Here is a 12,072-nt window from a genome sequence, read left to right as displayed (position 1 = left end):
TCTTGGCTTTTTTAAGGTGGCCTTTAACAGATCTCGGTTTGTTTGGCATATAATGTGAGAGATTAGTAATTATAGATGATTGATGGATTAGGTTTTTGTTTTTATTTGCCTTATATATATGTGTGTGTGTATATGTATATATATATACACACATATTTACGTGTGTATAAAATATTGTATATTAAATTTTAAATTTTATATGTTCTCTATATGTAAACATTTTTGTTTAATAGTTGTATAACAGATGTTTTATATGTTTCATGTATGTATATGTGTGTGTATATGTTATATATAATGTAGACTTTTGTATATGTGTTTTATGTGTGTGACTATATGTGTTGCATAGTATATCTATAATTCTGTATATATATTTTATATATGTATATATGTATCTGGGTCTAATGTTTTATATAGTATATATGTTTCATGTACATATTTTTTCTATATGTATATATGTGAGTCTTTGTGTATATTTATGCATCTATGAAAATTACATACCTAGCATAATGCTTGGCTTAATAAATCCTTGAATTTAATTTAATTTTCATCAAACACAATCTAAAACATTGTTATTATCAACTAAACAATCTATCATTTAACTAACAGTTGAATTATTCCTGGCTCTGTGATCTCATCGGTGTGAGTGTTCCCCCTACTGGCACAGATTACAAACAGGCCCACATCTTTCCACAAATGCTTCTTGAAGGCTCAAACTACCTCCAGAGAGACCTTCCTAGGCTTCTCTGAAGAAGCCTTGAAGAACTTGGACTCAACGTCTATAACCGACTCAGACACCTCCTTGATAGTGTCAGATAATTATTTATTGACAATAAAACTACTGACAGTTCACCTTTATTAATAAATTGATGGCATAGAGCACGTGCACGTGGAAGGTTAAAGCCCTATGTCAGGGCTAGAAGGGACAGCTGCCAGTCTAACCCTCTAATTTAACAAGGGTGAGCCTGCATTTAATGCATGGGATGAGTGGTGGAGGAGCAACTTTCCAATTCAAGGAGCTCATGTAAATTGATGCCCAAGTCAGTCATCCAAGCTTACAGAGATAGCTCTGTTGAGTCCCTCTGACCTTTACCATGCTCTCCGGTGCTGTAGGCAGGCCCTGCCCCATCCCTCTGATCCTCAGTCCCACCCCAGGCCTGGAATGTACTCCTCCTTCACCTGCACTTTTCAGGTGGCCTGGTTTTCTTCAAGGTTTTGTTCAAATACATGAAATAACTTTCTTGGCACAGAAGTTGGAGTGCTGGGCCAGATACTCACTGTTTGATGCCAAGCAAGTCATTACCTTCAATTTTCTTAACTACAAATTAGGAATAATACACAATGAAAATAATAATATTTTCTATGGTCTTTGTGAGGATCAAATGAGATAATACAGATGGTGTAGTAGATAAGAGCATTGCGCATAGAGTCAAAAATAAAAGAGTTCAAATCTTATGTCAGATGTTTACTAGGATCTTGGGCAAGTCACCTAATCTTTGCCTATGTTTCTTCATCTATAAAGAAGGGATAATAATATCATCTACCTCACGGGTCGTTGTTAAGATCAAATGAGATTGCATATCTAAAGTGCTTTGAAAACCTTAAAAATCATTATTTTAAAATCAAATATTATTATTATAAATATATTGCCTTCATATATTTATATATCACATATAAATATTATGTTATATATGATGTATTATAGACATTATAATTATTATTATAAGAAACTAGAGGGTATGGGGTGTTCAGGGAGTACCAACGCATCTATTGTGAGAGCTTGCCAAGCCCTTTTCAGGGCTGCTCTTCCACCTTTGGTGTCCATTTGTCATCCAATTCTCACCTCTGGGCAGTGGCCACACCCTGGTAAAGTCATCTTGACCAACAGGCTAAACCAGGTGGAAGGTTGGAAGGTAACTGAGAGGCCCCAAATCTGTTGATGAATTAGGAGGATGTCTGCCCCAAGCACGTCAAGAGTTCCACCAACAGAATGAGCAAATGAGAACAATTTGTTCCAACGGAGAGTCAAGACATCACCTGTGATGTTAATGGTCCTTCAAAAACAAAGGCCAAACAACAAGAAGAAGAAAAAACTAGAGAAATGACTTGTCTAAAATCACACACAATTCTAGACTCGAATTTAGATCATCTCATTTTAAACAGGTTCAAAGCATTAAACATTTTTGCTCAATAGGAGACAGCAAGTAAACAGTGAGCTGAGCCTGGAATCAGAAAGGATCCAGATTCAAATCCAAACCCTGTGTCTGGGCAAGTCACTTAACTTGTTTCCCTTAATTCACTAAAGAAGGAAATGGCAAACCTCTCCAGTAACTTTGCCAAGAAAACCCCAAGGACAGGGTCATAAAAGACTTAGACAAACTGAATAACAACTACTTTTGCTAGGTGGAGGTGAATGAGTTTATAAATGAAAAATATTCATTAAGCATTTACTTCATTCCAAGATGTGAGCTAAATGATAGCACAAATAAAAAAGAGCTCCTGCCCCATTTTTCATGGACAAGAGCTTATATTCTAATAGTGGAAAATAGCATACAAAGGGGGTGGTGGATAAATAGGGACACTGATCCAGAAATGACTAGCAGTTCCTTGAATATATTGGCATATTCTATCCAGGCTCAATGGCAAAGTTGATTTGATCATGATTCTTGGTTCAATAACAGTAGGATAGAAGTAAAGGGGGAAGAATAGGATAGTGATTATTGGATGAGTTTAAAACAGCTCACTCCAGAGAGTCCTAAGTGCAGGAGGTAGAGAGATTGGTTTCACATGGAACCTGCTCTTCCTTTCCATAGTGAAGAAAGTATATTGATAGACTCACAAGCATGTTCTTGTCCTCTTGCATCTGTATTTTTGAGAACAAATTAATCTATTTCCACTATGATTTGTCAAACAGTGTCTTGTGGGTTTGGGTACCCCAAGTTACCCTTTACCTACCAGGCTAATTAAAAAGAACAGATAAAATCTACTTTCCAGCTCTATAAAACTAAGGGTTGGACTTTTGGATTTATAGTTCTCCAGGAAAGATGATTGTCCCTCTTCTGAAACCCTTTATGAAAAGCCTCTCTCTCTATCTCTATCTTTCCTTCCTTCCTTCCTTCCTTCTTCCCTCCCTCCTTCGTTTCTTCCTCCCTCCTTCTCTCCTTTCCTTTCTTTCCTTCCCCTTTTCCTTCCTTCCTTCCTCCCTTTCTTCCTTCCTCTCTAATGTCCTCCTTTCTTACCTACATAAGTCATTAAAATTTATTATTATAGCTTTCCAAGCCTCCCAGGTGGAAGAACAAGAGTTCTTTTAATAAACCACTATAACAGCTAGAAGCAAAGGGCTCTGTAACTCAGCTGCAAATGACATCTGAAAATGAGATTATAACATTTACTCCAAAGAGTTTACGCAGGCAACCATGGAACACACACAAGCATGGAATAAAACAACATGTCCATCCATCTCACAAAGCAAAGAAAGATTATGTTTCTGGGAGGATGAGACAATAAGTCAATCTGGGCTCAGTAAACTTGGTTCAATAAAAGGAATTTTCAGGGCAACCTCATTAGCTCTGCCAGTGCTGGGAGTCATCAGCACCCTGGAATGCCAAGCTGTGGGAGAGGCTAATGAAGCCTGACCTGGAAAACAGAAACTATAGTTCTCTGTCATGAAGCCGTGGAAAGAATACTAATTCCTCAATAACCATGTAAACCTTAATTTCCTCATCTATAAAATGGGGATGATAATAACATTAGTACTGTGTACTTCATGTGACTTATTAGGAAAGCACTTTGTTACTGCAAAAATATCACAGCAGGGTTTGGTGAAAACTCTGGTGCAAAAGATCCTGAATCTACTAATGCAGTAGAATGTAGTAAAAAAAAAAATGTATTCAGCAAGCATATTAAGCACTATAAGCACTATGTGCCAGGCGCTATGGAAATGTACCTAGGATACAAAGACAAAAATTAAATAATCCCTGCCTTCAATATAGAACCTACTATGTGCCAGCATATTTACAAATATTGTTTCATTTCATCCTCACAACAATGGGGAGAGGTAGTTGCTATATAAACCCATTTTATAGATGTGAGCAAACAGCAATATTCCTGACTCCAGGTCTGGCACTCTGTATTTGCTGAGCCATCTTGCTAGCTGCTTCATATTGAAATGAGGTAGTTGAACTAGATGCCTCTAAGATGCCTTCTTCCTCTGACATCCAATATGTAAAGCCTTCTTCTAATTCTAAGCATTTATGATCTAATATACTCTGGGTTCTAATGTCCCTTCTAACTATTAATAATCTGTATTGTAAGGTTCCTTCCAGCTCTGACATGCTATATTCTATGTACAATATCAAGGCCCTTTTAGCTCTAACATTTTATGACTCTGTGTTCACTAAGTGAGGTTTTCAAATTACTATGTCTATGACCTGTGTTTTTATGTGGTATATCCCTGACATCCCTTACCACAAATAAATTAGATTATACTTGCCAGTGTCTTACGAGAGTCATTTGGGTAAATTGCACACTATTTTCTTTACATAATAATGTATGGTTTTTATATTACGTTATTAATAACGATGAATCTAAAATTATTCTTCTGCCTTATGGCCATATAGCTCCTCCCATCATCTAATAAAAGGGATGATAAAGACTATCTATAAACATAAGGCTTAAATGCTTAATTTTAATAGTCTTATAAAAAAGGGCCCCAAGAGGCTCTCAAAATTGCTGAACTGACACAGTCACTCAATTTTCTTTTGCCCTTGATATGCAGTAGAATATGGAGCTAGGCAAATCCTAGAAAGCCAAAGTTAGAAAGAACTCCAAAACACAGAACAGAGGATATCAGAATTGAAAGGGACCTTACAATATAAAATGCCATAGTTGGATAAAACCCCAGAAAGTAAAACACAAACTAGAAAAAGTGGAAGGGGCTTTAGATCATAGAATGTTAGAGCTAAAGGGGGCTTTAGAAATCACCCTAATTCCATTAGTACATTAAATTTTTTATTGATATATTTCATCTTGACACAATATATATTTACCAAGAAACATCTAAATAACCCCCACTCGTCCTACATTCCCTGAAAACAGTTAAGCAAAACCATCCTAATAGCTTAATCATATATATATATATATATATATATATATATATATATATATATATATATATATATATATATATATATATATATATATATCACTTTCCACTTTTGTACATAGCCTACATTCTAGACCTGCCACTCCAAAATCCCATTAGCACTGACAGGATCACTCCCCAGATGGCAACTAGCTTCATCTCTCTTCAAAGTTCTAGGGATAACACTGAGAGGTTGGGAGTAGTTTGGGGCCTTTATGACTCATAACCCTATCCCTAATAGTATGCTTTACCTATTGATCTCTTTTAGCCAACCAGATTTAATTAACTTTAAGAAATGGGTATTTAGTGTTACATGCATACTTACCACAAACAAATTCTTCAAACCATACACAAGTATACAGAGACCATAAAAAAGTATGTCCAATATAAAGGAGTGCATGTGGCAAAGACCTAAATCATCATACCCAACTGCTAGAATTTTTCTGCCTTTTTCTTAAGTCCCTGTGAAGTTTCCTTTAGTCATGGGTGTAGCTTAATTACAGGCTCCCTTTTTGGATTTCTGATGATTCTCCTGAGCTTTTGAAGCTCACAAGGTCATAACTTGATGTATTCCATCTCTGATATTAATTCACCTAAGATGAGTAAAGAATCAACACCAGAGGGGGAAAAAACAAAAACAAAGAAATCCAGTGATGTCATGTCTTCTTGTCCATATGGCTTTAGGCCTCTCAGTCTATAAGCATTTATTAAGTAAGGCACTATGCTAAGCTGAGGACTAAGATGTAAAAAGCCTGAAAGGGAGGAAGGCAGCAGGCTCTGAAGAGCTTTCATGCCAAATAGAAGACTTTGCATTCTGTCCTAGAGGTAATAAGGAGCTACCGAAGTTGGGGCTGGTGGAGGTGGGCAGGGGAGTTGGAATTGGATTCCTTCCAGTTTAGAAAAATCATCTTGGCAGCCGAGTGGAAGTTGGATTAGTGTAAGAAGAGACTTGTGATGGGGAGACCAGTGAGAAGACTTATTGTCTAGCCCAGGTGAGAGACGATGAGGTCCTAAATTAGGGTTGTGGTTGGCTATGGAGGAGAGAGAAGGGAACATCTACAAGAGATACTGTGAAGGTAGAAATGACAGTCCTGGGGATATGGTCCGGCTATGTGTTTTGTAATCAAAAGGGGAATGGAGGTTGATATCGAGGTTTCAAGCCTGGGTGATGGGACAATAGGGGTGGTCTTGATAGCAATGAGTAGGTCTGAAATGGAGGAAGGCTGAGGGGGAACGATAATGAGTTCTTCTATCAATTCAGTGACAAATCATCATTCCAGAGAATCATCTTCTGAGAGAGATGATAAACTCAAAGCCAAACATATATTTTCAGCCATGGACAATGTGGACATTTGTTTTTGATTGACATTCTTCTCCATCGTAAGAGCCTTATATTTCTTTTTGTTGTCATTATTAAATTGGGTGAGAAAGAATGAGAAGGAAACACAATGTTTTTAATTGAAAAAAATTTAAATAATAAGTTCTATTTTGGACATCCAAGTTTAAGATGCTTTACAGGATATAAGTTTAAGATGTCCAAGAAGTAACTGAAGATGCCTAACTAGCTTAATCTAGATCTGGATAAATAGATTGGGGGAAGTATTTGCATAAAGAGGATAATTGAATGTGTAGAAGAAAATAGGATTACCAAGTGAGATGGTATATAATCAAAAAAGAAGAGGACCAAGGATAAAACTTTGAAGTACAGCCATGTTTAGAGGGTGCTGCATGGATAAAGAGTCGGCAAAGAACTCATCAGTCAGGCGAGTGAGAGAACAACCCAGGAGAGAATATATCAGAAAAAAATCTAAAGGGGAAAGAACATGCAGATGGAGAAGATTATAAATTCTGTCAAAGGCTGCAGAGAAATCTGGGAGGATGAGGATTGGGACAAAGTCACTAGATTTGGCAATTATGAGACCACTGGTAATTTTGGTTCAGAGGACAACTAAATGGCATAGTGGATGGAGCACCAGCCCTGGGGTCAGGGCCTCAGACACTTTTAACCATCCTAGCCGTATGACCCTGGAAAAGTCACTTAACCCCTATTGCCTCATGAAAGGAAAAAAAAGACACAAAAGGAAGTTCAATTGAATGATGATGATAGAAGCCAAATTGCAGAAGGGTTAGAAAGAAAAGGGAGGAGAGAAACTAAAGGTACTTGTTGCATATGGCTTTCCCAAGGAATTTAGTTGGTGAGGGAACGAGAGGTATACTATAATAATATATGCCCCTCAGTTGGGGAGTAAGCAAATAAGTTATGGTATATGAATGTAATGGAATATTATTGCTCTGTAAGAAATGACAGGTTGATTTCAGAAAGGCCTGAAAAAACTTACATGAACTAACGCTGAGTGACATGAGTAGAACCAAGAGAATATGGTACAGAGTTACAAGATTATATGATGATAGATTGTGATGGGACTAGACCATTTTTAATAATAAGGTGATTTAAAGCAATTCCAATAGATTTATGATGGAAAGTGTCATCCACATTCAGAAAGAGAACTATGGAGACTGAATGTGGATCAAAGCATAATATTTTCACCTTTTGTTGTTCTTGTTTGCTTGGTTTTCCCCCTTTCTTTATAGTTTTTTTTCCCTTTTGATCAGGTTTTTTTTTTTTGGTATAATGCTTACTGTTTTTTTTTGTTTTTTTTTCTTTTTTAGGCTGGGGTTAAGTGACTTGCCCAGGGTCACACAGCTAGGAAGTGTTAAGTGTCTGAGACCAGATTTGAACTCAGGTCCTCCTGAATTCAAGGCTGGTGCTCTATCCACTGCGCCACCTAGCTGCCCCATGATTGCTTACTGTCTTAAGGGAGGAGGAGAGGGGAAGAGAGAGAAGAATTTGGAATACAAGGTTTTGCAAAGTTCAATTATGAAAACTGTGTTTGCATGTATTTGAAAAAATAAAAAACTATTAAAATTTTTTTTAATTCCAAATTCCCTCCCTTCCTCCCCTCCCTTCTCATTGACATAAGCAACTTGATATAGGTTATACATGTGAAATCATGCAAAATATATTTCCAGAGTAGTCATGCTGTGAAAGAAAACAGATTTTTAAAATCCATTAAAAAATACAGAAAGTGAAAACTAGTGTGCTTTGATCTGCATTCAGATTCTTATCAGTTGTTTCCAACAATCCTCATGTCAATGAGGATAACATTTTTTCATCATGAGTCCTTTAAAACTGCCTTGGATCATTGTATTGCTGAGAAGAACTAAATCATTCCTAATTGATCATTTTACAATATTGCTCCCACTATGAACAATGTTCTCTTGGTTCTGCTCACTTCATTTTGTAACAGTTCACATAATTCTTTCCAGGTTTTTCTGTAATCATTCTGTTAGTCATTTCTTACAGTACAATAAAATTCCATCACAATCACATACCACAATTTGTTCAACCAATCTCCAGTGGATGGGCACCCCTTCAATTCCCAACTTTTTGTCAATACACATACACACACAAGTTGTTACAGATATTTTTGTGCATATAGATTATCCCTCACCTCAATCCCTTTAAAAAAAAATTTGGATACAGACCTGGGTAGTGATATTGCTGGGTCAAAGGGTATAGATAATTTTATAGTCCTTTGGTATAGTTCTGAATTTCTTTCCAGAATGATTGGATCCGTTTACAATTAGTGGTGAAGACTTTCAAGGAAGATGCCTGAGCAAAGTGAGATTAGGAGAAAGGGAGAAGAGAAAGCTCTCTATGGATGTTCTCAATTTATTTGATGAGATATGAGGCAAAGTCCTTGGCTGAGCTGGTGTTGGGAAGAGATTATGTTAGAAGGCTTAAAGATAGAAGTTAATCAATTAAAGAGGCTCTTCTTAAATCACAGGTCTGATCAGGTCATTTGCTTATGCAGTAAACTCCAGTGTCTTCCTAGCACCTTCAGAATCAAACATACAATCCTATGTTTAACTTTTAAAGCCCTTCATAAACCGGACCTGTCCTCTCTCTCCAGTCTTCCTAGACTTAACTCCTCTCCGAGTACTCAACTACTTTTCCACACTGGCCTTCTTACTTATTCCTCTATTCCCTACAGTCTTTTCCTGGTGGTCCCCTATGTTGATCTCTCTCCTTGTCCCTATTATCTGCCTTTAAACTAAAATATCACCACCTTTAAGGCTTTCCAGGTTCCCCTTAATAATAATGCTTTTCCTTTGACATTGTCTCTAATTTCCTCTGTATATCTTGCAAATACACAATTTTCATGTTGTTTCCTCCATTAGTTTGTGAGCTCCTTGAGAACAAAGGCTGTATTTGCCTTTTGTTTTGTTTTTTTAAATGTTTAGCACTAAAAATGTTTGTGGCAGCCAAAGTAAATTATGGCATATGAATGTTATGGAAATTATTGTTCCGTAAGAAATGACCAGCAGGATGATTTCAGAGAGGCCTGGAGAGACTTACATGAACTGATGCTGAGTGAAATAAGCAGAACCAGGAGATATCATTATACACGACAACAATAATACTATAAGATAATCAATTCTGATGGCCGTGGCTCTCTTAAACACTAAGATGAACCAAATCAATTCCAATTGGTCAGTAATGAAGAGAACCAGCTACACCCAGAGAGAGAACTATGGAATATAAGTATGGACCACAACACATCATTTCCACTCTTTCTATTATTGTTTGCTTTCATTTTTATTTTCCTTCTCAGGTTATTTTTACCTTATTTCTAAATCCGATTTTTCTTGTCCAGTAAAATAAGTGTATAAATATATATACATATATTGCACTTAACATATACTTTAATATATTTAACATGTATTGGTCTACCTGCCATCTAGGAGAGTGGATAGGAGAAAGGAGAGGAAAAGTTGGAACAGAAGGTTTTGCAAGGGTCAATGCTGAAAAATTACCCATGCCTATGTCTTGTAAATAAAGAGCTCTAATAATAAAGTTCAGAGATATCTCAAAAAAAAAAGCTATAAATAAATTTTCAGCTCTTAGCACATAGAAAGCACATAATAAATGCCTGTTGACTTGTAGTAGATATAATGTTTTTTTGATTTTATTTTATTCATATCCTGTATCACCTCCCATATCTCATATCTTCCTTTATTTTTTTTAATTCATCATTCCTGGGTAGCTAGAGGTATAGTGAAAATATATATAGTATATATATAGTGGTCAAATCCCTTTTCAGACATTCCCTAGTTGTGTGACTTTGGTTCAGTCACTTGATTTGTCTGCCTTACTTTCCTCAACTATTAAATGCTGCTGTGACTATGTTTCTGATCTTGACTACCTTTGGGATAATCCCAGTAGTGGTCTCTCAGGAGCATAGGATATAAATGATTTAGTAATTTCTTTGCACTCTTCTAAATTATTTTTTTAAGAACCCATCCACCTCATTTTGCAAAGAATGAAACTGAGCTCCATGGAGTATAGGGACTTAACCAAACATGCAAATAGTGAATAAAGAGTAAGAAAGAAAGGTGAGTACACAGAATGGTGAGTCAGATCAGATCTGTCAGGGAACAGAGGGCTAAGACTATATGATCTCCTGAGGCCTCTTCCATAGCTCTCTCATTCTGCAAACTTTCCAATTTCCTACTCTTCTAACACCCTGGTGTTCACACAATGAAATTTCTCGGGTACATCACAGATCAAGAGAGGGTAAAGCTTGCTCAGTTTGTTCTAGGGCTTTCAGCTCCTGGCGTTAGGATAATGAGGAAGCTCATGGCTTTCTGGGTTGGGGCAATCTTTATACTTTCCTATAGAAGGAAGAAATTTTGGACAGTTGAGAGTCAGGAAAGCCCAAGTCTTTTTCACTTCCACTCAAATAGCAGTACTGAATAGGCTCAGGGTATCTAAAATCCATTTTAATCAAAGTCCTTCCTAATAAGAAGATTAAGCTAAAAGCATCATTTTTAATTGGTCTGACAGCTCTACTGGGTAAGGACTCTGGAATAAATCAATCCAGCATTTTCTAAAGTACTTGAAGGCTCAAAAGAAGTCAAAGTGAGCTGAGAATCCCCTATTGATATGGAAGGGTATGGGAGGGGAGAGATATGATATGAGAAGAAAAGAAGAAGGAAAGAGATAGAGAAAGAGAGTAGTTCTGTGATTCTGTAATTCATTTTGCATGACTGCCAGTAAATAGCACATTATAGTGAGAATCACCCAAAGGGTAATAGAGATAGTGAATAGTCTGCCATTTGCTTATTACAAACAAGGTACTGAAGAGGAGAAGCAGTATAATGGATGTCATCAAAGACCCAAAAAAAAAAAGAACCAAAAAAGAACATGGAATGGTCACATGGCAGGACGGCCAAGGGTCAATCTATGTTTTCCATTGATATCTTTGTGATGCCAAGATAAGTAAGGTTATTCTCTAGCACGTTCAATGGTTCTTGGTGAACCAAGAAGAAGCTATGGACAAGAATTCCACACCATAGGCAAGCATGGGTAGATTGCTAGTGGATTGTTATCTGCAAAACTGAAGAAAATACCCACATCAACGACACAGCAGATTCATTTCAGTGTTTGAATGAGTGACTTTAGTATAGTAGAAGGAGTATTGGATTTGGATCCAGAGGCTCTAAGTTTGAATCTACATGACTTACATGGCATTGAGCAAATGTCATGGCCTTCAGTTTCCTCATCCACAAAATTAGGAGGTTTGGATTATGTAATCTCTGAACTCTTTCCAACTCTACATCTTTTGAGCCTATTATATAAAATATGAAAAATGGGAAAGACTCTAGAATAAAGAATGTTAGACCTTAGAACATAGAATATGAGAAAAACAGAATTATACAACACAAAATGGGAGAAATATCATCTTAGGACACAAAATATTAGAGCTAGAAGGAACATAAAGGCCATCACAGCCATCATTTTAAGAGAAGATGAAACTGAGGCTGAAAGAAAAATCCCGTGACATTTAGGATTCTCCATCATCCATCTC

This window comes from Sminthopsis crassicaudata, chromosome 2 (genome assembly GCF_048593235.1).
Source record: "Sminthopsis crassicaudata isolate SCR6 chromosome 2, ASM4859323v1, whole genome shotgun sequence".
NCBI classification, from domain to species: Eukaryota; Metazoa; Chordata; class Mammalia; order Dasyuromorphia; family Dasyuridae; genus Sminthopsis; species Sminthopsis crassicaudata.
The sequence above is the reverse complement of the archived record's forward strand: the minus strand, read 5'-3'. Positions refer to the sequence as shown.